General features: G+C 41.5%; 1 protein-coding gene across 2 annotated transcripts in view; it reads left to right on the top strand.

Moving 5' to 3' along the window:
• Positions 1-26713, top strand: part of SYNDIG1 (synapse differentiation inducing 1) — a 443483-nt gene that overhangs the window by 335139 nt on the left and 81631 nt on the right. The gene's annotated exons all lie outside the window — the stretch shown is intronic.

Genomic DNA, 26713 nt, shown 5'->3' with positions numbered 1-26713 from the left:
TATCAGTTCCGACAAGCCAGCGGTCAACCGTTGGGCAAGAGGGTTATCCAGCATCATCGTTTTTTACGATCAAACATTTGGGCCGCGGAAGCCTGCCTTTTTGTAGAAAAACGTGAGGAAGGCATGATGGAAGGTGGAGTGGAGGACGATTGTGGTTGATGGCTCGCTCCTAAATACATTAGGATTCTAGTTTGTCCCTTCTGTGCAATGTAAGTTCGGCCTGCTTCTCCTCCCTATCTGCTGGTCCATCTCTCCCTCTGAACTCCCCTCTTCCTCTCTTGTGGGCACCCACGTGACGTCTGTAGACACGTCATCATCAACGTCACCTTCCCCATCACTAACAGTAGAGATCTTGGAGTAGGCAGCAACAGTGGGCACCAACCTCCTTGGGCTGATCTGAGTACTGTCGTCAGACTGCTGAGTGCCAGCTGTTGCTACCTCCTCTTCCTGATCCAATGCCAAGAATGGCTGCGCATCTGAAATGTCTTCTGATGGATCGGAAAATAATTCCTGTTACTCAAGCGGAGGGTATATGGTGGTGGTGGTGGTGTTGGTGGTGACCCACTCAACCAAGTCTGGTGCGTCCTTTGATGTAATCAAACGAACATTGTGCCACTTCCCACTTTGGTTCCAGCCTGGTGCTCCTGCCCTACCCCCACCACCCCTGCGGAAGGGCCTGCCTTTTCCTCTGCCTGTCATTTTTTAAATGACCCTGCGACAACAAAAGTCTCTAGAGAAGCGCATTATATGTGGAAGAAGGTATACAACAAAATCTGTCGTTTTGGGGGGCCATTGGTTTATCGCACCAGTTATAAAACTTTTTTTCAGGATTTTTTTTTAATGTGTGTAGCAGAGGTAATGCAGCGAAAGAGGCAAAAATTCAGCAGTAACCAAATACACCACCAGTCACAATGCTGCACAATACAAATCCACTATAATATGCTTTCTATATTTGAAAGTATATTATAAGTGTATATTACACCTATATACTGCAGAGCAAGTAGCACACCTATACCCAGGGCTTTTTTTCAGGGGGAACTTGGGGGAACTCAGTTCCACCACCTCTGGCTCAGACCCTTTGGTGATTGCTCACCACAACCACTTGTAAACACAGAAGTCTGGTTTCTGTGTTTACAAGTGACAGCTCTGCACTCTGTGTGTAACTTCCCTGAACTCTGCACATCCTGGTATTTAATGCCCCTTTAAGACCCTTCTACTGTTTTTGAAATCTGAACGGGGTTGTGGTTGAGTTCCTGCACCTATTTTCTGAGAAAAAAAAGCTCTGCCTATACCAGTGCTTGAAAGGACTTTTGTGGACCTGTTAGGTAGCGATTTGTGTCGGTAAAGTCTGTCCCTGCTGGAAACGCCAACCTCTCCCTACACTGACATAAAGTATATGAATGTATTACACACTATCATGTACTGCAGAGCATGTAGCACACCTATACCAGTGCTTGAAAAGACTTTTGTGGACCTGTTAGGTAGCGATTTGTGTCGCTAAAGTTTGTCCCTGCTGGAAACGCCAACCTCTCCCTACACTGAAAAAAAGTATATGAATGTATTAGACACCTATATACTGCAGAGCAAGTAGCACACCTATACCAGTCCTTAAAATGACTTTTGTGGACCTTTTAGAATGCTATTTAATTGAATACAGCCTGTCCCTGCTCCAGACAGCACCCTCTCCCTACACTGACAAAAAGCAGAATGTAAGATGGCCGCCAGATCAGGTCTATTTATAAGGTAGGGGGTATGTCCATGTGCTAAAATGTCTCAATTGGCTGTCCTGCACCACCTAATGGATGTGTCATAGGTCAAAGTTCTTACCCATGTAACATTGCGGACCGCCGCGAACATCGCCAGATGTCCGCCGATTTGGCGGACTGCGAACACGCAAAGTTTTCCACAAAACGACCACCGGGCGAACCAGGAGGCCATCTCTAGTTACAAACATATAACAGCAGAAGAGATGTGAGTAAAAGAAAAGTCCTGCACCTCTTCCTCGCTTCCCCCTCTAAGTTGGAGCCCCAGAACTAGATCCACAAAAATGACATCTTTGCTGTCATGGTTCTTGACCTGCATCCCATAACTAACCAATGACCCCACGCAGGCTCCAATATTTATGCAGGACTCTTTACCCAGGACATCCCAGACTGTCAAGGACAGGGCTTGCACTTACTCACTGTCTATGGTATACCCCATTCCGTAGTCTGGGGACTTCTAGCAGCTACCTAGACACTTACACTGCTTACTCTCACTACAGGGTTCGCAACCCTAACTATGGAAACATCTAGTGGCCAATCTGGGTAGCTACCCTGTGCACCCTCCAGGCTACAACCCTACAGTTGAATACAGTATACAGATAGGGCAGGGTTTTTCATTCCTGTTCCTACAGGCCAGCTATATTTTGCTGCCTCCTACTGACTCATTTGACTGGCAAGCTGTGTTATCAAGGCTAGAAATGCTGAAATAGTAATTTTCCCCACTCTGCATCAGTATACATAGAAGGACTAGAAGATGACTCGAAGAGTATGGCATAGTGTTGTCATGCTCAGCATTTTAGTTTGGTGAACTGTACATACAGAGTTCACTATATTATCAGCGAGGGCACATAAACTGTGCAAGGTAGCAATAATGAGAACCTCTCTAGATTGCTATGGCAGCCAACAGAGCAGTCTGTTACACAAGAATGTACATATACACATGAATGTCTTGACATGTTGCGCTGAGTTGAGCTTCTGTATGATGCATCAATTTACTAAGCTATATGGGTAATTTTTACTTTTTTCTTTACTTTATCTAACCATAATTTCATCACAAAATTTACTTCATGCACCTAAACATCATGGGCCAGATTCAGAGAGAACTTACGCCGACGTATCTGTTGATACGCCGCGTAAGTTCTAGGATGCGCCGTCGTATCTATGCGCCGTATTCTTGAAACCAGATACGCCTGAATTCTGGCTCCATCTGACCGATGTAAGTCTCCTACACCGTCGGATCCACTCGTTCAGGCACAGGTGCCTCTCCTTCCCTGCCACGCCCACGTGACGCTGGGCGGGACACATTGGTTCAGCTGTGAGCATTTAAATTCCCCTCACTTGGTGTCTAGCTGTCTCTCTGGCAACACCTTCATATGCAAGCTCTCACTTATGTTTGGCTCCTTTCTTCCATGTTATCTAACAAGGTAAATTTCTATATGCTTCACTCTATACCTCCAACACTTTATTCATAATCTATCCTTATGGCGTCTTTATTATCCCCTTTCCCTTTTTTTTCTTTTTTTTTCCCTTCATACTCGGTGCTTGCTCAGTACATTCATCTGACTTGGGGCATGGGCTTTTTCACACTTCATAAGAATATTATACATTTATTATATACCATTGATCTCAATCTACAGAAGTGTCGGCCCATTGTCTTCCGCATTCACACATCGGGGAATCCACAGTGCTCACTGCCTGTCCATGTGTCCCTACCTCAGCTCCCATGCCGGACAATTTTAACGGCCTTGGTCCTGCACTCACATCTATACAGTTGACGTGAGTATTTATAGGATTATTTATCTTGTTCTGTATATTTATTATTCTACTACAAAATGATACCATATGGTTATGTCTTTTTATAGATCACCATTGCATTCGCCCCTGAAGAGTTGGTATATCCCAACGAAACGCGTCGGGCATACATAGATGCATGATGTTGATACAGATGATTTTATGTTTTGTATAGTGTTTTACTCCTAGATTCTCATCATACTATCAAGCACCTCCAGTGGTTCATGTTGTGCAGGACTTGTTTTTATTTCACGATATGCCAAGTATCATGATGTTACGCATATGTAATTTGTAACATGTTCATGCGATTTTGTGGATGCAATTTTTGTCATTCAACATGCTTGATATTATATCACAAGGGATAATAAAAATGCTCCTAGCTAAGACTGCTCTTTGTCATACACTTCTCATTGCAAGTCCTCAACCCACTCCCCCTTTTGTGTTGGAACCCAATTAAGTAATACCATATACCTTACATGCTCACTCCACATGGTGATTGGCCTCATTTAAAGTCCCGCTGACCAAACTTTCTTTTTTCTGTTCCAATTTGGGATGGAGGCCATTTACCTATGGTGCCTCGGACCACAAAAATGTTTTCACGCCGTCGTATCTTGGGTGCATATTTACGCTGGCCGCTAGGGGCGCTTCCATGGATTTATGCGTCGAATATGTAAGTGACCTAGATACGCCGATTCACGAACGTACTTGCGCCCGTCGCAGTAAGCTACGCCGTTTACGTAAGGCGTACGTCCGGCATATAGTTATCCCTCATAAAGCAGGGGTAAGTCATGTTAGGGTATGGGCGTCGGAATAGCCGTCGGATTTTATGTCGTTTGCGTAAGTCTTACGTGAATGGGGCTAGGCGTAGGTTACGTTCACGTCGAAAGCATTGAGCCGACGTATCTTAGGGAGTATATGCAACGTGATTCTAAGCATGCGCCGTTCGTTCGGGAATTCATTTACATGGGGTCAAGGCTAATTTTAATACAACACGCCCACTACCTTCCTAATTTGAATTAGGCGGCCCATTTATGCTACGCCGACTTAACTTAGGGAGCAAGTGCTTTGTGAATACTGCTCTTGCCTCTCAGAGTTACGTTGGCGTAGTGCATATGAGATGCGCTACACCCGCAAAGAAATACGCCGGTTGTCTCTGAATCCGGGCCCATATGTGTATACTTGTTTTTCCATTGCTTGGAATAAGTTCTCAAATACTGTAAGTATTTTTCTTATAAAATCTCGCTTTATCTTTACTTTATTTAAAAAAAAAAACATTTATTAATTTAAAATGATGCGTTCCTTTCTAAAATGTCAGATGGCTGAAAGAAGTGTGATTATTGTATTTTTGTGAAATTGTTTAGCCGTGTTTTGAAAGGAGTATTTTTATTGTCCTCAGGATGATTCAGACAAGTATGAAGGAGTTGCTGAGAAACTTTCTAAAGTGTGAATGAAAAATAAGGCTGAGCTTTAGGCAAATAGCTAAATACATTGATGGAATACATATGTAAGAGCAGGTTTACCTGCCAAAGGGATTCTAGTTCTGAGATTTACACAGCTTTGCCGGACAGCACAGCCCTGCCTGACAGGCAAGAGACCTTATTTTTACCTGCTGCAGTTCAGTTAACAACCTACAGGTTTTATTCTTGCCCCATCCCCTGACTGGACAGCAAAAGGAGAATCAGCACACTGATGAGCCCATCTTTCTGTTACTCTGCTCTCATTTCTTATTGGTGTGCTCACCGTGTGCTAATTTTTAGCGCATTTCCAGGGTTATGATTGAAGAAGTATTGAAGAGAGAGCCCAAAAGCAATAATTTTTGGAAGGACAGCAATGGTGTCAATTGTACCTCTTTCATTACAAGTACAATTTAAAGTATTTTTTTTTGTTTTGGACAAGGCATAGGATGGTTAATACCTCTATTAGTTATTTTTTTACTGTACATGTCCCATCATGAAAATGATGCTCTTCAGGACAGATAGAGTGAGTGTCCTCAGCAGTGACATCGACAGCAGTAAAGACCCAACTGTTTCAACCAATAAAAGGGAAGAAAAAAAGTCCATCTAGTTCTATATATATATATATATATATATCATAAAATCCCATATACACAATCCATAAACAGCAAAAGCATGATCCAATTTGCTTCAGCAGGGGGAAAAAAATTCCTTCCTGATCCTCCGAGAGTCAATCGGATCTTCCCTGGATTCATTTTACCTATGAATGTTAGTATCCAATTACTGTATTTATTAGCGTATAACACTCACTTTTTTACCTTGAAAATAGAGGTTAAACTGTGCCTGTGTGTTATGCAAAAGGGGCTGTGGAAAGTTTTTTTTCCTGAAACTTCCCTCTTAAAGTTAGGGTGCGTCTTATACACCCATGTGTGTTATACGCTGATAAATACGGTATATTATGTACATTTAGGAAAGAATCCAGGCCTTTTTTTAAAACAATTCAACAGCTCTTGAGGGAGTCTATTCCACATTTTGACATATTTGGAGATTTTGTCCTCTGTGATAATCTTAAAGTGCATAACAACACCAAGTTCACTATATGGACCACTTGTGTATTTATAAATGTTTATCATATTCCCCCTTAATCTCCTCTTCTCAGGAGAAAATAAATTCAGTTCCTCTAATTTTTCCTCATAGCTGAGCTCCTCCGTGCCTCTTATTAGTTTGGTTGCCCTTCTCTGCACTTTCTCCAGTTCCCCGAAATCTTTTTTGAGAATTGGTACCCAAAACTGAACTGCATTTTCCAGATGAGGTCTTACTAATGATTTGTACAGGGGCAAAATTATATCTCTCTCTTTGGAGTTTATACCTCTCTTAATACAAGAAAGGATAGTGCTCGCTCTGGAAACTGCAGCTTGGTATTGCATGCCATTATTAAGCTTATGATCTACCAACACATCCAGATCCTTCTTCACCATTGATTCCTCCAGGTGTACTCTCCCTAGTATGTAAGATGCATACATATTCTTTGCCCCCAAGTGCATAACTTTACATTTATCAACACTAAACCTAATTTGCCACATAATTGCCCAATTAGACAGTGCATTGAGGTTGGCTTGTAAGTTGGAGACATCCTGTAAGGACGTTATTCCACTGCATAGTTTTTATATATTTTATCCAAAACTAAGAAACTAAGAAATGGTTGTAGGTTTAATTAAACACAGCTTTAGAAATCAATGGTTGTTGCGCTGTCTAACAGCTGCAATGGCAGGAGGAAGCTCAGTTGCACTGAGAATGGAGTGTATGGGCCAGATTCACGTAGGAGAGCGTATCTTTGTGTGGGCATAGCGTATCCTATTTACGCTACGCCTCCGCAACTTAGACAGGCAAGTGCAGTATTCACAAAACACTTGCTCTGTAAGTCGCGGCGGCGTAGCTTAAATCGGCCGGCATAAGCCCACGTAATTCAAATGTGGAAGAGGTGGGCGTGTTTTATTAAAATGAGCCGCGACCCCATGCAAATGAAGCGCAGATCGTATGGCGCATGCGTGCGCATGCTCAGTATCACGTCGAATTTACTCCCTAAGATACGCCAGCTCAATGCCTGTGACATGAACGTAACCTACGCACATCCCCATTCACGTACGACTTATGTAAACAATGTAAAAAGATACTCTTGTTCCGACGTCCATACTTTGCATTGGCTGCGCCTCATATAGCAGGGGTAACTTTACGCTGGACGTAAACCTAACGTAAACAGCGTAGCGGGCGCAAGTACGTTCGTGAATCAGCGTATCTACCTAATTTACATATTCGACGCGTAAATCTACGGAAGTGCCCCTTGCGGCCAGCGTAAATATGCACCCAAGATACGACGGCATAGGAGACTTAAGCCGCTCGTATCTTGGCCAAATTTATGCGTAGCTGATTCTAAGAATCAGGCGCATAGATACGACGGGTCACATTCGGAATTACGATGGCGTACGTGGAGACACGCCGTCGTACGTCCTTTGAGAATCTGGCCCTATGTGTGGATATTCCATTCTCAATGTGCCTCTGTTCATGGTGCTTGCCACAAATTCAGGTACCTGTTTACAGTATAACAGGTATATGAATTTTTGTCCTGCACCATCATTTGTCATGCAGAGGCACACTGGAATCATAAAGAATATTTTAGACACTCTTTATGAATTCCTCAGAGTGTCTGCAGAGCAAAAAAAAAAAAACGTCATGATGGATTTTTATGGCAGTATAACATTTGATACTATAGATTTTTGTATTTATAGTATGTTCCTTCAGATTATTGACCTGAGTCAGTGGCTTCCAGGAAAGTATAAACTTACACAGAAAAATGGCCATGAGCAATAAGCAACATAAGTTAGAGTGGCATTAATGTTAGAAAACAGCATTGTTCATATTACTGAGCACAATTTCCAAACTAATGAGCAGCGGAATTCTAAATGTACCAATTACAAGCCTAATGCTCTGCACACAAGATTTAGAATGCAGGGCTCTAGGCAACCCTCGTACTCTGCTAAAGTCACAAATAGACTGTGTGCATCCTCCACCACTTTCAATAGGAAACATTACTTTGAAAAATTACGCCATGTTCCAGTATCATACCTCTGAGCTTTCTGAAATGAGAAAGAGGGGCACCTTTCAGCGCAAAATGTGCAGACAAATACAGTAGCACACCAGTGCCAAGCTTGTAATTTTGAAGACCAGTAAAAATGAATATGCGAAAAATTATTGGTTAAACCCACATGTGCTTTGAGCACCACTGCTTTTCCCTGAGACTGCACAATGATTTGGAGGTTGAATGAAACCTGTAGCAGTATAGCACTTTTCATATTTAAATAGTACATTTTTATTAGAAGTCTTCAGACCAGAAAGTGAGGCAGCTGAAAGAAGGACAGAGGAATTTGTTTCCAAAAAAGGGAAAATCCCTCAAAATGAGGGATAGTTTCAAGCCATGCAGCACAATTCCACTTGTAAGGTTTGTTCCAGGTGGCCAAACCCACCCTTCTAGACTCACAGAGAGCTCCGATGAATTTGCTCTGTATAGAACCTAATTGTGAAAAATTGGGCCCCTTTCACAAGGGCGTTCCGATGAGGTCTGATTGTCCGTTTTTCAGAAGGCGGAGTGGATCATAGGTAGCCAGGTGTAAACAGACAACAGAGTCCTTTTACTCACGGCCACCAATAGAGCAAGCTCCGTCCATGTCCACTCTACAAAAACTGAGCAGACACGGGTGTGTCATCAGCCCACTGTTCTCTGATCAGCAGGAGCTGTAGCAAGGCCAACCCAGTGGGAGGAGAACAAGAGAAGACACGGAAAGAAAGAGATGCCCTTGCTACACATCACTGACCACAGTGATCGCACTGCACCATTGCCGCAAAGAGACCAGAATGTCCTCTCTCTTCCTGATTCCCACCACTGGATTGCAGAGGCATTTCAGAGGTAGAGAGCAGGGCATCCCATTCTCCAGAAAAGCTCACAGCTGCATTGCAAGGACTGGGGAGATGGCATATCATTTGCACCTTATAGCAGGAACTAAGTAATCGGAGGCTTTACCTTATCTGCATTTATACTCCCCTGCACACTGCATATGTGCCATATACTTTGCTTCATTGGTTAGGATGACAGATAAGTGCACCAATGCTTCTTACAATAGCCAGCACAAGAACAGTGTAAAGGGCTGCCCCTTCCGCTAAATAATCATACAAGCCCCTTTTTATTCCCCTTTCTAACATTTTCTCACAGACTAGTCTAAGCCTAACATAACCATCATTAATGTACTCATTAATGCACTCACATCATCTTATTTTTAGTTCTTGCGACCCATCATTCTGTACACTAAAAGGTATTACTACCATGGTTGATTCAACGTTATGCTAAATTATCTACCTACTTTGTTTAGTGACAATGGGCTCCATTCGCAAAACATTTATTTTCCTCCTTATTTGTGGTAAAATAGCTCATAGCATTTTTCAACCATTTTCTTGCAATTCCCCAAAAAACGCTACTAAAATACCACATGTGGGTATGTCATAGAAATATGTGGTATTTATTTCATGAAACCATGCAGTAATTTATCTCATGCGATATCAAGTGGGATGGTTACAGTGGAGAAGAATTAGAACCCCTGTCAGTTTTTATTGCTAATAAAGAGGTAAAATGGTTTAAACCGTAGAAATATGCCAACTCAAGTCAGTGCAGTCCCTTCAGCATACAGTATGTATTAATACAAAACAAAAAATGTGACTGGATACAGTATGTATTAATACAAAAGAAAAAAGGTGACTGGAATACCAGTCAAAGGGAAGCTGTTTTCACAGGACACACGTGGTGTATCAAAAACAATTACAAAATAAGTAAATATAAAATATCTTTCAAAATTCAAATATTGAATGAAAATAGTATTAGAAATTAAACACATATACTGTATAATTTCTTCCACCAAAAAAATAAAATACAATGTTGTGTTTTTTTTATTGGGGGAAGAAGGGTATTTATATACTGGTATGTATGTCATTTTTAGTTTTTTCCTGGTTACCTCTGTAGGAACTTTTGGGCTCCATGGAACCCTGGTTCAGAAATCCTGCTTTAACCACTTAAGCCCCGGACCATTTTGGAGCTAAATGCCCAGGCCAGGTTTTGCGATTCGGCACTGCGTCGCTTTAACAGACAATTGCACGTTCGTGCGACGTGGCTTCCAAACAAAATTGGCGTCCTTTTTTTCCCACAAATAGAGCTTTATTTTGGTGGTATTTGATCACCTCTGCGGTTTTTATTTTTTGCGCTATAAACAAAAATAGAGCGACAATTTTGAAAAAAATACAATATTTTTTACTTTTTGCTATAATAAATATCCTCCAAAAACATATATAAACATTTTTTTCCCTCAGTTTAGGCCGATACGTATTCTTCTATCTATTTTTGGTAAAAAAAATCGCAATAAGCGTTTATCGATTGGTTTGCGCAAAATTTATAGCGTTTACAAAATAGGGGATAGTTTTATTGCATTTTTATAAATTTTTTTTTTTTTACTACTATTGGCGGCGATCAGTGATTTTTTTCGTGACTGCGACATTATGGCGGACACTTCGGACAATTTTGACACATTTTTGGGACCATTTAAATTGCATTGTTTATTGTGAAAATGACAGTTGCAGTTTGGGAGTTAACCACAGGGGGCGCTGTAGGAGTTAGTGTTCACTTAGTGTGTGTTTACAACTGTAGGGGGGTGTGGCTGTAGGACTGACGTCATCGATCGAGTCTCCCTTATAAAAAGGATCACTCAATCGATACGCCGCCACAGTGAAGCACGGGGAAGCCGTGTTTACATACGGCTCTCCCCGTTCTTCAGCTCCGGGGAGCGATCGCGACGGAGCGGCTATAAACGAATAGCCGCGCCGTCGTCCCGGATCGCTCCCCGAGGGAATCCGCCCGCCGCACGCAGTGGAGGGGGTCCCGATCGGACCCCCCACCCGCTAGAAGGCAAGGACGTATATATACGTCCTTTTGCCTGTACGTGCCATTCTGTGGACGTAAATAGTCGTGCGGCGGGCGTTAAGGGGTTAAAGTAATTTCTTCTGTGATATATGGCAAAGTCATTACTATATCTTGTTAAAGAATAGTCATCTGTCAAACCTTCAAATTGATGACACCCATTTTCTAACAGCTCAAGTTCCACACGTGTCTATTCATAATCCCATTCTGTCTTCTGAATATTTGAGCCAAAAATATCTCTAAAATAATTGTGAATAAGAAAAGTATCCCTGCTATATATGACAAGGGATTAGACCATTGTGATATGCATGTATATTGTATGATGTTTGGAGCGATTGGCAGGTTTGCAGCAAATGATGTATATGCTTGTATGTACACAAAGGCCCGGATTCACAAAGCACTTGCGCCGATGTATCTCTAGATACGCCGCGTAAGTGCAAATATGCGCCGTCGTATCTGTGCGCCGGACCCACAAACTAAGATAGGCCTAAAAACAGGCTTCAACCCGCCGACGTAACTTGCCTACGCCGGTGTAGCATAGGCGCACATTTAGGCTGGACGCTCCCATTGTTTAGCCATTCAAATATGCAAATGAGGGAAATACGGTGATTCACGAACGACACAGGCTACGCGATGTGCGCGTAAGTTGTACGTCCGGCGTAAATTTATGCCCCATAAAGCAGGTGTAACTCAGCAGTAGGCCCCGTACACACGACCAGTTTCCTCGGCAGAATTCAGCTTCCGACCGAGTTTCTGGCTGAATTCTGCCGAGAAACCCGGCTGTGTGTACACTTTCGGCCGAGGAAGCCGACGAGGACCTCGGCGAGGAAATAGAGAACATGTTCTCTATTTCCTCGTTGTTCTATGGGAGCTCTCGGCCCGCCGAGCTCCTCGGCGGCTTCAGGGCTGAACTGGCCGAGGAACTCGATGTGTTTGGCACGTCGAGTTCCTCGGCCGTGTGTACGGGGCCGTAGACATGCAAAGGTCTGCACCAGGGAACTCAAGCCGGCGTATTTTACGTAGTTTACGTTGGACATGAATATGGCTGGGCGTAGGTTACGTTCACGCCATAGGCAGTGATCCGGCCTATCTTAGACAGTTGTTCCGATGTGGTTATGAACATGCGCAGAGGGATGCGTCCTCGTCTCGGCGCATGTGCAGTTGTTGATACGTATCTGTCTGGCTCTCGGCCCATCATTTGCATGGGGTCATGCCTCATTTGCATGGCTCACGCCCACTTCCACCTACGCCGACTTACGCCTTCGAAACCCAGCGCAGTTTTGGGAGCATTGACTTTGTGAATTCAATGCTTGCCTCTCTGCGCTGTGTCGGCGTAGTGTATATTATTTGCATTACGGCGGCTTAATTTGCGCCCGCTCTCTCTGAATCCGGGCCAAAGTCTCCAAAATAAAAACAACAAAATACGGCACTCAATAACCCTGAGAGTCAGTAAACCAACAGGTGATAATGGTCTGCTTGGGTGGTGACAACCAATCAATTGTGAAATTCACTGGCATAAATAATGATATAGAGAATACACACCAAATTAAAGTGCTCAACAAAACACAGTAAAATTATGTGAAATTATCTGTGACATCTGTGACAATAAAAGTCCATAAATAAGATCCTTATTCAAATGAATAAGAAAAATGAAATTCATACAAAAAGTTCATAAAAAACAAATGTGTGGATAAAGGTGAACAGAGGTCCTCCACCGGAAAGAACACCCAAATATTGAACTGAAGTCTCCTTACCAGAACGGTTGACCGTATTACAACGGTCGTATGAGGCTCAGGGATATTTATAGTCCTCCCAATGGGACTATCTCTATGTAGAAAGTGTGAGAAAAACAATTTCCAATCGTAAGAACTCCTCTCCAGGAAAGACTTCAATTGGACAGTGACCATTTAGGCTCCCATGAAATGAAAGAATAGGGGGACCACATAGTGTGAAACCGTTTGATACCGGGTTTATTATAAAAAGGTGGTAATGCACTTACAATTAAGTTGATCTGTCAGCGCATAAAGGTACATATAAGGGGAAAAACGGCGTCTTCTCCACGCTTCCCTCGCCTGCTTGTCTCCGTCCGTTGTCTCCAAAAATCTGGCGAAATGGTTGGAGAAAATAGATATATTTCCAAAAATGTAAACTCTCATCCCCGAAACCTCCCCTTATGTCATTCATGGGAGATAATAGATGCCCCCTGCTTGGGATTCTCCTGAAGTATATCAGTGGTGGGAGCAGAGCGCCTTGCTAACTTTTGACTCATTGATGCAGGACTTTCTCCTATCTTCAACAAAAATGTAATGCCCCAAAGTCGGAATTTTTTAAATACCTCCAGATTCAACACTTTTTTGAATCCCTCAACCAGCTCAGTGCCAGTCCAGGATTTACCTCCTATGAACATATCTGTGCAAAGTATGCCAGGGATAAAGGAATCATATCTCAGATCTACAGTTATCTAAATGAACTGCACCTCCCTGATAAGTCTTCGGCGATGGTCAGGTGGGAAACGGATATAGGCCAGGATTTTGCCCCTGAGGACTGGTCTGAGATGCTGCAAAACATGCATAAATGCACACGCTCGGTGTCCGTTAAGGAAACAGTAGTTAAACTTCATACTAGATGGTATTTAGCCCCCAGCAGGGTGCATTGGTATTATCTATTGGTCCCAGATTCCTGCTTTAGGGGTTGTCAGACAGCTGGTACACTGATCCAAACTTTTTGGAGCTGCCCGGCCCTCCAACTGCAGAAGTTAGCCTCTAAGGCAAGCCAAGTAGCTGGCTCCTTGGTGACGCTAAGCGCGCCGATGTGCCTTCTCTTTGCGCATGTGCCTGAGGTGGCGGCACCGACACAGAAATTGGTCCTCACACTGTCCACACGCCTCAGGTATTGCAGAGAATGGAGGCCATTAGGCTCATGGAAAGGATACAACACACAATTTTGGACACAATGCCGGTGTTTGACCGTAAATGGAAACAATGGATTTCCTATGAGAGCAGCTGACTTATAGGAAAAATTTACCAGGGCGTGAATGGTCCTTCTACTGTATAGCCTAGCAGGGCAGGTGGGTAACCTGCTGAGTAACGAAGTATATCTTCCTTTTAATTTTTCTTCAGTTTTAGTTTGATCTTATCTCTTATATTTTATAATCTGATTTGACTTTATCTGTGTGTTGATTTCTGGACTTTACCATTATATCTATATGGTTGAACGGATTTACCTAGGTTAAGATATAGGTAATATAGATATGTCGTGGTATCAAGACCAATCCTACTCTTGGTGGTTATATGAGACTGTGTTTAGTAAATGGGTATGAGTGTGGCTAGTTCACGTAGACGATAATACAGTATAAGTATTGTACCCATTTCTCTTTTGAATGTTACCCGACAATGTATGTAAACGTCATTATTTTGTTTTGCATCAATCTCTCAATAAAAGCGTTTGAAATAAAAAAAAATTATATATTTCACTGCATGTAATGGACTAAGGACTTTACAAGTGCAGTCACTCCAGAGCTTAGGGGGGTCTCTGCTGACTTCCATCATCCAATATTGTGCAAGAAAAAATGCATTTTCTTTTTTCATTTTCCTTGGTATTCTTTGTAAAGTGAAGCTTTACCTCATTTATTATTCTCTGGAGCAACTTGCAAATTGCTATTTGCCTTAATGTAGAACTATAGGCACAACTTTTTTTAGCATTTTGGATATTTGATGTGCAGGAAGATCCCTACAACCCGCTGTGTCTGTAAGTCTGTCATTGATTTTTAACATGCTGCTGACTAACTGGCACAAAAAAACCACAGATAAACACATACTGTGCTGTCCTCTGCACCCATGTAAATGATCCCTACTTTTTTGTAAACTGTAAAAAAAATATATATATTTTTAATATATTTTCAGAATTATTTTTTTTGTATTTATTGTTTATTAATTAATGAGTTAAATATAAGTTAACATGTACAATTTCAATTACTGAATGTTTCACATAATTAGATCTTACAGTAGCTCAAATGATTATGTGTAACTGACCATGTTCATGTTTACAGTGACAATCGTATGAAAGTTAATGCTTGCATGCGTGCTTAGGCATGTTGCCTTGTATATGTTGCTGATTTTATGAAGAGTGTGTATCTCAAAAATGAAATGTCTTAAATGAGACAATATTCTGATTTTTAAAAGTGTGATCTGTGAAACTTTGTCAGAGCCCAAGAATAAATGAACAGGAGCATGTGCAAATAGAGATAAAAGTAATTTAATATATTGGTAAGGTTGATCTTGCTTTGGAAGCATCAGTACACACAAAGATAAACCGACTAAACAGGTACTTTTCAATACACTGTACAGAATTAATTAGATTTATAATATCTCCCTTCCCTCCAAAACCTTTTGCACTTCTAGATGTCATTTGTTCCTGCTCAACTATAATTTTTTTTTTTAAAAGGTCAGTCCACCGTAAACAAATCATTTGAATAGATGCTGAAATGATAAAACACCCTTTCTCCAGTAGTAAGATCTCAGCCTTTGATTCCTAGGCTTGCACACCTGCCAAAGCCATTATATGGGGTCACTTATATTGTTGGACACTTAAAGTGGAGTTCCACCCAAAAGTGGAACTTCCACTTCCTCCCCCCCTCCGGTGTCACATATGGCACCTTTCAGGGGGGAACAGGGACCTGTTCTTGACAGGTCCCCTTTCCAACTTTCGAAAATGGTGCTGCGCCTGATCTCCCGAATGTTCGCCCCCCTCCCCTTTCTGCCGCCGCTGCCAAGCCAATTAGAAAGCGCAGCACGCTTTGCGCATACTTAATAGGGAACCAGCTGTGAGGCCGAAAGGCTTCACTGCCGGGTTCCCTTACCAGAAATGGAGGCGGCAACACCAGGGAGCCAATCCGAAAATTGGCTGGGGTGCCGACATCGCGACATAAAAGTCAGCAGGTATAGTATTTGTAGCTGCTGACTTCATTTTTTTTCACCCAGGCTGGACCTCCTCTTTAATCTACCTTTTAATACAGAGAATTTAACTGGACGATTGGGAACACCCCACAGTGCGCATAAAAAAATCTCATATTCTAAGTTGGGTAAGAGTAGAACCAAAAATCAATGTCAAATAGATCTTGATGTCTATAAGAGATATGCAAAGCTAGGGGGTGTCTCAGGCCACCAAACTCCAAGTATACCTAATATTATATTTTGGTAGATTGGTATTTCAAATGTCTGAACTGAATCTTCAAAGATATTCTGAAGAGAAACACCCTTTTTAGGTTTTGCCTTTGGTTTTAGTATTGTCATGTTATATTGGCTAAAGTTGTTTCACTATCCAATATGTCCAGCCCATGCTGCTCACCCTTATGTGGGGCAGTTCTTCAAAACTGACTTTGCAAAATGAAAAAAGTCCAATGTGCTAACACTTCTGTGTGCTATTTACTCCTGCATTTGATGAATATGGAACTCCTGGGAATAAAGCACTTGAGCTGTTGTACCCTGTTATTTCAGTATATATATAGTTTGGCATATGTGTATTTTTTCATCAGCATAGCCTCTTAGAATGATTGAATTGTTTAGAACTTCAAAGAATTTATATAAAAAAGTACAAAGTAGTCTGATGTTTTTCTATTGCAGATTTGAGTAGCTAATTTAAAAATGAGTCATCACAGTAGACCTGTTTATAGTGTGACTAGTGGAAATTGTGCTGTAATTTTCTTATCACGGGAAAGTGTTTGCATCGTTTTATTATGTGCATTTATGCTGTACCTACAGAGATGAATAAGTGCATTTGTGTATAACACCTAAAAGCCGAGATCCAATTGTTAAAAAGGCTCTTAAACCTAAAAGAAAAGTAGATACATTTTTACTGTTGGACTTTGATCATGTTATTTACTCAGATATAATGGAGTTAATCTGCTATAGGCAAATAGGCTGCTCAATTTGCAATGGAATGTTCTCTTTTCAAGACTGTTTTTCCCTTAGCTTGAATGAGATGAAGCTCAGTTGACTTCCATCTTCTAATCACGTAGAATCAAAAATACATTTTTTTTGCTTTTGTGTGATTGGGTATTCTTTGGAATATGACATTTTACCACATTTGCTAAGCTTAGGACAATCCCCTTACAAAGTAAACAGCCTATTTGTCTTTAGTAAATCAAACCCAATGCCTTCTTCTACAACCACCTTAAGTTTTATTAATCACATTTAATGGGTTACTAAACCCAGTACCCATTCACTATATCTGGTCGCCCACAGTACAGAGAACAGAGAACATGGCAATGCAATTATTTTAGTAAATATAAACTGCTAAGTACCTTTCCTCAGCAGTATATAGTAGTCTTGTGATTTGTATCAGTGTCTGGTAAAGCTTGTAGGAGGAGTTTTCCTATCAGGATCTGGGACCCCTGACCCTCTGTCTGGACAGTGCTGATTGGCTCTGTGCTGATCACATGCACCCTCCCAAGGAAAAAAAAACTCTCTAGCAATACACACCAAACTGAGCATGTGCAGCCTGACTCCAAGGGCTCTGTCTTATCCGGCCAAATTCTGGAGTCAGTGGAAGAAGGGTAGGATCAAGCAGCCTTTTTACACAATGCAGAGGATTATCCCCACAGTGAGTATAACAAGCTTACTTTACTGCATATACATACTGATTTTACTGTTGTTGGTTTTATAACATTTTAAGCTCTAGCAGGTTTATCCAATTAAACAATGCATGAAGAGACATTAAAGTTGGGTTCTACTCAGGATTTTTTTTTTAAAAATAGAAAAAAAATGTGAAAAAAATTAATAAAATTATACTCACCCGAAATACCTGTTGCTATGCGGAAGTCCATAATCTGCCTCTTCCGTAGCCATGGCCCGTCTTCTTCTTCATCTTCTCCTGGTGAATGGGGCATGCTGCTTTCTGGGAACTGTGTGTGTTCCCAGAGAGCAGCCGCCTATTCACAAGTCGGAGCGAGACTCGCGCATGCGCAGTAGGAAATGGGCAGTGAAGCTTAGTGTGAATGGCAGCACGGGACCTGCACCGATTGAGGAATCGGCTTTGGGGTGGCCATCAGCGCTGACGAGTAGGACAGGTAAGTGTCCTTATTAAAAGTCAGCAGCAGTAGCTGCTGACTTTAAAAAAAAAAAAAAATTTGCGGGTGGAATCCCACTTTAAGCAGTAAGCCAATATAGCAATTTTTTTTTTAAAGTGTATTTTGTGCGTGTACTCAAGAGAGGAGCCGGACTGCAGGAGTTGGGAGTAGGCAGGCCTCCCCCAGAGGCAATCTGCCACCTTTCTCCATGCCCCGGGTGGCAATGGTTCCACATAGCCCGCCCTACCTGCTCCGCTTTGAAGCCCAACGGGGCAGAGGGACTCCCTATAAGGGAGTGAGAGGATCTAGCCCGCTCAACCAGCCCCGTTAGTCCTTTGTCTCTCTTTTTAGAGATCGCGTGGTCAAAGTGCGTGCATGGTAACCCAATTTCGAGTGCGTGTGTAAGTGTGGTGGTTTTTGTGGGGGTGGGCGTACTAAGCGCAGGCTTACCTCGCATAGCACACCCACCAGGAGCCAGGCTGAGACCACCAAACTCAATTCACATGTAGCCGAGACCGGGATCCGAACCCCTAGCTGCAGAGGTGAATGGCTTGTCAGTGCAGTGCCAATCGCGTTGAGCCACCGCAGCTAAGCCAATATAGCAACTAATCAGAAACTTTTAGATACTAACTGGACTTTTTTTATTGGTTGCTATGGGTTATTACATTTTACACACTTTGTTCTTGTTATCCAATGAAACACATTGTTCTTGTTATCCAATGAAACACTGTGTTCTTGTTATCCAATAAAACAATGCATGAAAAAGACATTAAGCAGTAAATCAATATTCATAGCAACTAATCAGAAACTTTTAGATACTAACTGGACTTTCTTATTGGTTGCTATGGGTTATTACCAGGGCCGTCTTTAATATGGTTTGGGCCCTGGGCAAACATTTTTTTTGGGCCCCCCTCCAGCTTATTTTGGGCCTGGCTGGTTCACATGTATGTGTTTTGGCGGTCCTCATTTGTGCAGGTACAGCAGCCCATTGATTTGAATGGGATGCCATGCCTTCGTTTCCTGCAGAAAAAAGGTGCATTCAGCATTTTAAAAATACAGTTGCCTTAAAATCCATTCTGCTTTTGCACCATGCTACTTACCTGCAGTTCTTGCACACAGAAACGCACTTTGTTTTTAAAAGCGTGACCTAAACGTCTAAAAATGCAGCAAGTTTGACAGTGCGGGAACTGCAGATAAGTCACAGCAGACAGCAGAATGGACAGACAGTGCTGTATTTCAGTGCTTCATGGGCATAGGGGTGCCGTGTGAGCAGCCTATTACATGAGGCATGCGCTTTTCTTTGCAGCCCATTCAAATGAATGGGCTGCTGTGCCTGCGCAAATGTGGGCCGCCAAAACACATACATGTGAACCAGCCAGGCCCAAAATAAGCCCATCAAGCAGTTAAATACAGACAGTAATGACATGTGCTCTGAGGCCTTACTCAGCCTGGACTGCAGGTCTGGTCTGTGATTTAAAGAGTTCCTCTATTTTACACATGGCATGGCATGGGGTCCCATGGTGCTAAAGCAGAATGGACAGACGGTGCTGTGACCCCCATGCCATGCCATGTGTAAAATAGAGGAACTTTTTAAAACACTGACCAGACCTGCAGTGAATCATCAAATATTATAAAGACTTTGGGCACACTCTACAGAAAACTTCTATTTACAATATAGATTAGCAAACAGTGACATACCTTGAGGAGCAGGACATGAAGAAGTCAGCCTCGGGAAGAGCAAACTGGGGATGTTATAAAATCACATTCTAATTCACTTTTATATACAAGCAGCACCCAGTGGCAGGAAGGGAGAAGTGCACGTCTAAAGGGAAGCCAGGGGTGCTGTACATTTTAAAACACTGGGAAGGGAAGCAGTACTGTCACTGGCTGTGTGCCGCTGATGATTTTCAGCCTGATTTGTGTGCAGCACAGGGGCTTAACGGGCGGCAGGGCCGCCATCAGGAATTATGGGGCCACTTACACAGCTTCAGGCATGGGCCCCCTGGAGCAGAGAACCGGGGGGGTGCTGCCGCCTGAAATTGATTTTAGAAGTGGGGGGCCCTTTACAAAAAAAGAAAGAAAGAAATAAAGAAAAATATATATATATAAAAAAAGGGGTGTAGCCATCCGGGGCCCTGGGGACCTCTGGGCCCTTTAATAAAAAGAAAAAAGAAATAAAAAATATATATAAAAAATATATATATATATTTTTAAAAAGGGGGTTGCCATCTGGGGCCCTGGGGACCTCTGGGCCCTTTAATATTTTTTTTATAAAAATAAATTACAAAAAAAAGGGGGTTGCCATCCGGGACCTCTGGGCCCTTTAATAAAAAATAAAAATATATATATAAACAAGAAACATTTATTAAAAAAAAGGGGGGGGGGGTGCCATCCAGGGCCCTGGGGACCTCTGGGCCCTTTAATAAAAAATAAAAATAAAAAAAATATATAAACAAAAATAAAAAAAATAAACATTTATAAAAAAAAATAAAAAAGGGTGTTTGCCACATGGGGCCCTGGGGACCTCTGGGACCTTTAATAAAAAATAAAAATAAAAAAAATATATAAACAAAAATAAAAAAAATAAACATTTTTAAAAAAAATAAAAAAGGGTGTTTTCCACATGGGGCCCTGGGGACCTCTGAGCCCTTTAATGAAAAAAATATATATATAAAAAAGAAATAAAAAGAAAAAAAAGGAATAAAATAATAATAAAAAAAGGGGGGTTGCCATCCGGGGGCCCTGGGGACCTTTAATAATAAAAAAATATATATATAAAAAAATTAATTGTATTTAAAAATAAATAAAAAAAGGGGGGTTGCCATCTTTTTTAAAGGGGGTTGCTTTGGGCCCCCAACAGTGACAGGGCCCTGGGCAGCTGCCCTATTTGCCCTGCGGTAAAGACGGCCCTGGTTATTACATTTCACACACTTTGTTCTTTGTAGCAGAGATTAACATATTACTCAGCTATTAATCTCTTTGGAAGAGGAGGTGGGATCCTAAAGATCAACTTAAAAAACATATACATATGAGGTTGTCTCTTCTACTCGGAAAGTTTGCTGAAAAGGTGCCCAGAGACATTTGCAGACGTCAGATGTGCTGACTGATGGTGTATTCCTAAATGCAAAGATTCAGCTTATGTTGTTGAAAACAGATGAATGCGGTGACTGTCATCCGACGTCTATGGATATCTTTAAGCAGACCTCCAGCTTCATTAAATACATACCCCCTTGCCAGTATTAGAAAAAAAAAGATATATTGAAGGGAATTCAATAAGACAGAATCTGTAGTAGCTGTGCATGGCATCAGCTTCTAGTCTTCATCTTTAAAGCTCAACTGGACAAGCTGAAGTTGGAAGATGATTGGTTACTATTAGGATGAGCCGAACACCCCCCCATTTGGTTCGCACCAGAACCTTTGAACGGACTGAACGTGCGAACATTTAGAACCCCATTGACGTCTATGGGACTCGAACGTTCAAATTCAAAAGTGCTCATTTTAAAGCCTAATATGCAAGTTGTTGTCGTAAAACGTCTTTGAGAACCCGGCTCTTGCCCCAGGGAACATGTATCAATGGAAAAAAAGTTTTAAAAACGGTCGTTTTTTTCAGGAGCAGTGATTTTAATGATGCTTAAATAAAAAAAAAATGAAAAATGAAAAATTCCTTTAACCACTTAAGCCCCGGACCATTTTGCAGCTAAATGCCCAGGCCAGGTTTTGCGATTCGGCACTGCGTCGCTTTAACAGACAATTGCGCGGTCATGCGACGTGGCTCCCAAACAAAATTGGCATCCTTTTTTTCCCACAAATAGAGCTTTCTTTTGGTGGTATTTGATCACCTCTGCGGTTTTTATTTTTTGCGCTATAAATAAAAATAGAGCGACAATTTTGAAAAAAATTCAATATTTTTTACTTTTTGCTATAATAAATATCCCCCAAAAACATATATAACATTTTTTTTCCCTCAGTTTAGGCCGATACGTATTCTTCTACCTATTTTTGGTAAAAAAAATCGCAATAAGCGTTTATCGATTGGTTTGCGCAAAATTTATAGCGTTTACAAAATAGGGGATAGTTTTATTGCATTTTTATTATTTTTTTTTTTTACTACTATTAGCGGCCATCAGCGATTTTTTTCGTGACTGCGACATTATGGCGGACACTTCGGACAATTTTGACACATTTTTGGGACCATTGTGATTTTCACAGCAAAAAATGCATTTAAATTGCATTGTTTATTGTGAAAATGACAGTTGCAGTTTGGGAGTTAACCACAGGGGGCGCTGTAGGGGTTAGTGTTCACTTAGTGTGTGTTTACAACTGTAGGGGGGTGTGGCTGTAGGACTGACGTCATCGATCGAGTCTCCCTTATAAAAGGGATCACTCGATCGCTACGCCGCCACAGTGAAGCACGGGGTGCTTCAGCTCCGGGGAGCGATCGCGACGGAGCGGCTATAAACGAATAGCCGCGCCGTCGTCCCGGATCGCTCCCCGAGGGAACCCGCCCGCCTTCTAGCGGGGGGGGTCCCGATCGGACCCCCCACCCGCTAGAAGGCAAGGACGTATATATATACGTCCTTCTGCCTGTCCGTGCCATTCTACACACTGTAACATTAACTGACTAGCCTGCCTGCTCTATCTACCTGCAAAAAATGACACTCTCTCTGTCCTCTCTTAACCACCGCAACACACTACACAAGGCCGACCTGCAGGCGGTCTTTTATAGTGTGGGGCGTGTACTAAACCCCCTGAGTCATAATTGGCCAAAGCCACCCTGGCTTTGGCCAATTATGGCCCTCCGTTTTTTGCAAGCTGTGATTGGCCAAGCATGTGGGTCATAGTGCATGCTTGGCCAATCATCAGCCAGCGATGCCGCAGTGAATTATGGTCTGTGAAACGTAACTCGAATTTGGCGCGAATGACACGTTTTGTTCGTATTTCGACGAACGATCGAACATACGATGTTCGAGTCGAACATGAGTTCGACTCGAATACGAAGCTCATCCCTAGATACTATGCACAGCTGCTCCAGATTCTGTGTGCTCCAGTTTTCGTAAATTCACCCAATATCTTGTTTCCTGCAGTCTGCAGATGGGTCCAATGAAATCATGACCCTTTCGTTTCATCCTTGATGTGTGTTCCTTCCTACTGGACTCGAGTCATCTTTCACTATCTCACTGAATGCCTGTTGTCACTGATGTAGGAAAACACAGGATTTTCACTATTTTCAAGCTCAGGGCTTCATCTCTATACAGTATGTGAATTGCTCAGCTTCAGCAACCTTCATCACAAGTCCATGATGAAGCTTCTGCCAGCACCCATTTGCATTTTCCATTTGCTTTAAAAAAAAATTACCTCACATTACCTTCAACAGAGCATTTCCTTGGAACTATCAGTAAATCAATCCCCTGCACAGGATCATAAGTAGGTGTACATAGCAACAGTGTGGAATTATTGCTATCAATTCACCATTTCAGATGGGATAGCAGTAGAAATGTCTTGCAAGTATCTTAAAGAAGGTATAAAGTTCTTCCTATCCATATTTGTCATAGTCATCATCATATTATTTTTTTTTTTTTTTCTTTTTTTTTTTTTTTTCCGCCTCAGAGAACTATCAGGATACTTAATCAATTTGCGTTCAATTCGCAGTCTCCTTAGTTCGCATCATGGTTGGAAAATTTTTTTGTTATTGCAAAGGTGCTTTTAAATATATGTCAATAAATATACAAAAGAAGAGAAAGGAAAAAATACTTAAATACGTAAATAGATACATTAATTTCCCCTAGCCGAACAAACCCTCATCCCACCCTCATACCACCCCCAACCCTTATCCCCACCCTCCCACCCTCCCCTATCTCCGGAATTCTGTCTCATATTGAATCACTCTTTGCCCGTTAACCTTCCTACACTATATCATCCTATCTATATACCTTGGTCATCATCATATTATAAACAACTAATTAGGCAAAATTCTAATTACAACTACAGTGAAAAATGTCTCCTCTTATAAATTTGGTGAAAGCCAAAGTATGCTATTCTACCCAGTCCGAGCATCAGAAATATAAATCTACCTTCTGAATGATGCTATATTATGAATTATGTAGCTGTACTGTAGCATCTTACCTTAGATCTCACATATATACAGATGGTATAGTGATGATTCTTTGGTTTGAACACTTCTCTACTGTTATAAGAGAAATACACAACAAAGTAAAGAAAGTAAGAAAGAAAGAAAAAAAGGTGCAGTCCAATGTGTCATGATTATAGAGAGAGTTCATACTTCACTTATAACCCCCCTAACATTTCCATCTATAGCCATCTTGAGTAAATGATTCGTTGATTCGTGTAGCCTTTACTATCTTTCATCTGCCCTTGGGATGGGTTTGTAGGCAGAATGGTGAGCTTAGCTAAAAAATTCCCTTCTCCTCTCCTCCAGATTAAAAAAAATGCCTATAAGACTCCTGGAATGAATGATATAATTTTGGCCTAGGCCAGGAAGCAGCTAATGAAATTAAAAAAATGAAGAAAAAAAAGTAAAAAAAAAAATACCTTCCTATCATTAAGCTTAGCAGCATAAGGATTAAAAATATTTAATTTTGATTGAGAGAGTAAAGTTCCATTTTAAGGGTTGCCAGAACATGGCCAATGAGACAGTACAGCTTAATAGTCACTTTAACAGTACAATACGTGTCAAACTGGTGACACAGAGTCCAGTATTGAACGTTAAGCATTGAACATTATGTAGGTGGTGGTCAATTTTATATCTGGCAATATATATAAAAAAAAGGGAGGCCTCGTCTAACGAACCATGGGGTGTGAATTAGTTTGGAAGTTGGATTTCAATGTTTAATTTTGTAGAGAGATCTCCACCGATTCCATACAAAATACATAGGACAGGTTTTATATGAACAATGAGATAAAGGAGGGGTTTGGAGTAAATCCATTTTTGGAGGATGGCTTTCTTTGCCACAAGAGGTGAAATAGTGAATAATTGTGTGCCGCCTTTGGAGATCTTGACTCTATTAGTCCGAAAAGTGCCCATTATGGGATTTGAGAAAAATAATTCACTAAGTGTTCGGTGGCATATCTTACTACTACGATCCAAATTGTTTGATTTTGGGGCACAGCCAGAAAGCATGGAATAGGTCCATGTCTGGGTGTCTGCATTAAGACATCAGGAGAAGGAGCTTAGGCTCATGTGGTGTGGTTGATGTGGGGATATATAGGAATGGTGAAAGAATCAAAGTATCCTTTTACAGTACATTACAGCTTTGATTGGTCCTTAAGAACTGCATCAACTTTAAATGGCCACCTACCTGACCTTGGGGGGAAAGATTGGGTCCATTTGTTAAGTCCAGTTGTAGAAGTATAGTCCAGGCATTGACAGTATACACTCGAAACTCAGGGGTGTGTCCAATGGGTTTTCTCAGTCTGTTTGAGAGAGTTTTTTACTAGTGGAAACAATAAAAAATGTTGCCGTTAAAAGAATTGTATTTAAGGGTAATAGCTGTTTGGTGTTGATATAACAGATGACAAGTCCAACAGAGTATATATAAAAAATAATACAGTGATCTAAAGCTCAAGCCCCTTCATTAAAAAAAGTTCTCCCTGTTCATGAACTTGGCAAGGATATACATGATACACTCCAAATATCTAGCATACGGTATGTCCAAACTATATATGCACCTGTGTGTCTTACATGTATGTTAATGCGTTCATATACAGTATACCCTAGGCCAGGGATAAGCAATTAGCGGACCTCCAGCTGTTGCCAAACTACAAGTCCCATCATGCCTCTGCTTCTGGGTGTCATGCTTGATGCTGTCAGAGTCTCGCTATGCCTCATGGGACTTGTAGTTTGGCAACATCTGGAGGTCCGCTAATTGCTTATCCCTGCCCTAGGCCATTCTTCTCAAAACCTTGTAGCAGTTAAAGGATCACTAAAGGAAAATATTTTTTTAGCTAAATAGCTTCCTTTACCTTACTGCAGTCCTGGTTTCATGTCCTCATTGTTCGTTTTTGCTTTGAAGTTGCTGTAATTCTGCTGTGATCTCCACACTTCCTGCTTGTCTGGCTCCTTATGAAAAATCTCATGGCAGCTTTTCACTGTGGTCCAAGCTGTGTGTCTAAAACAAAACACTGCTCTGGATTTGTTTGTTTTTGTTCTGTGTCTCTCTCTACTTCACAGAAACATGAAACCAGTTTAAAAGTGAAAGTGAAACTAGAGGCACATTATATGATTGATTTTGATCTATTTTTAATCATTTTTAAAGGGAATCAGTTAACTTTTATGTCTATATACCCTGTAAACAGTCATTTCAGCAAAAAATAACATTTCCTATAGTGACCCTTTAAATATTCCCCTGATATACCCATTTTTCCACATTTGCAAATAAGTAGAGGAAACTGATATAGCTGATTTAGTTTTTTCTCTTGTGTGTCTAGTTTTTCCTCAGTGTGACCCCAAAAGTAAAAAATGATGCCCTTCCATGTGTGGCCTGGCCGGAGCCTAGGCTGTGGCTGCCACTCATTTTTTTTAAACAAGTCTGTTTTGTGAAGAGCGGCTCACAGACACATTTTCTGCTTTGTTTTTCCTCAGGTTTGCCTTTAAAATGCCTAAGGCCCT

This window comes from Rana temporaria, chromosome 4 (assembly GCF_905171775.1).
Source record: "Rana temporaria chromosome 4, aRanTem1.1, whole genome shotgun sequence".
In the NCBI taxonomy this organism is placed as follows: domain Eukaryota; kingdom Metazoa; phylum Chordata; class Amphibia; order Anura; family Ranidae; genus Rana; species Rana temporaria.
This window is presented reverse-complemented; position numbering and strand designations above follow the sequence as displayed.